Source organism: Caretta caretta, chromosome 1 (genome assembly GCF_965140235.1).
Source record: "Caretta caretta isolate rCarCar2 chromosome 1, rCarCar1.hap1, whole genome shotgun sequence".
In the NCBI taxonomy this organism is placed as follows: Eukaryota; Metazoa; Chordata; order Testudines; family Cheloniidae; genus Caretta; species Caretta caretta.
In genome coordinates, this window is record NC_134206.1 from 6593282 (window position 1) to 6594816 (window position 1535).

The 1535-nt window shown below is 50.4% G+C and overlaps 1 pseudogene; it reads right to left on the reverse strand.

Annotated features, from left to right (window-relative positions):
• Positions 1-313: 313 nt before the first annotated feature.
• Positions 314-1260, reverse strand: LOC125633012 (olfactory receptor 52P1-like; annotated as a pseudogene).
• Positions 1261-1535: the final 275 nt, after the last annotated feature.

Here is a 1535-nt window from a genome sequence, read left to right on the forward strand (position 1 = left end):
GAGGAGCAAGTGACAGGGGCATGGCCTTTGGGAGGAAAGAGGCAGAGCAGGGGTAGGGCCTTGGTGGAAGATGTGGGCAAGGAGTGGGGCCTTGGTGGTCAAGTTAAAAGCAATTTGAAAGGTGTCAGCTCAGTGAGTTGTACACAGACCAGTTCCCCTGTTTGTCATGCTAAGCCAGCACAGTATGGTCAAGAAAGGGTTTAATGCCTCTCAGACTGTCCTGTATGTGATCCAGGGAAGAGGGCCCAACTCCATGTCACAAGCCAGCTCAGTGCAGAGCTCGGTCTGAGAGCCAGAGCACTAGGAGAAAAATTTAGGTCCCTTTATGTGAAAAGAGCCGGAGCATCCTGTCCCGGATCTGTTTCGTCCTCACACCAAAAATGATGGGATTTAGCATGGGGGGTACCAGTAGGCACACATTAGCAAAGAGAATGTGGAAATGCAGGGCCACATGGTGGCCAAACCGATACGTGAGGAGAGTGAAGAGACCTGGGATGTAAAAGGCTAAAATGGCAAAGAGGTGGGAGCCACAGGTCCCAAAAGTCTTGAGCCGGGCGTCCTTTGTGGGGAGGCTGAAGATGGCCCTGAGGATCTGGATATAGGACACAGCTATAAAAACATATCTAGACAAATGGCTGAGCTTGCCACAATGAGGCCGTAGTAACTACTGATGCGGGTGTCAGCACAGGCCAGATTCACCACGGCTATGTGCTCGCAGCATGTGTGCAGGATGATATTGGTTCTGCAATATGGCAACTGCCTTGCCAACAAGGGACAGGGCAGTGCAAGCATGCTACCACGCAAAACCACAGCCAGGCCAATCTTGGCCACAACTGGGTTTCTCAGGGTGGTGGAGTGTCTCAGTGGATCGCAGATGGCCACGTAGCGATCAAAAGCCATGGCCATGAAGATCCCAGACTCTATTGCAAAGAAGCAATGAATGAAGAACATCTGGGTGAGACAGGCACTGAAATCGATCTCCCTGGAATTGAACCAGAAGATGCTCATCATTTTGGGAACTGTACTTGTGCACAGGACCAGGTCGGTGACGGCCAGCATGCAGAGGAAATAGTACATCGGCCCATGGAGGCTCGGCTCCGTCTTCACAATGAACAGGATGATGAAGTTCCCCAAGATGTCTATGATGTACATGGTGCAGAAGGGGATGGAGATCCAGACATGGGCAGCCTCCAGGCCAGGAATGCCCAGCAAGATGAAGGTGGAGGGGTTGGTGAAGTCGGTTGTGTTGGAATCTGACATGGAGTAGGGGGAGAAAGTGTCCAACTCTGAGGCAGAACAGTGTCTCCTGCATGTACCGTATATTCCCCTGTCTTCCTGTAGGTGCCCAGGGTCTAGTGTGAAGGTCGCAGGACAAATGCCTGGATGGAGAGACAATGTTAATATGAGACACAACATGCACAGCTGGAGGCTGTTCTCATGGGTGAAATAGATTGCTCAATCTTCACAAACAGAGAAATGCCATTTTCATTACTGAGATAAATGAATTATGAAAAAACTTTAACCCTACTAATGCC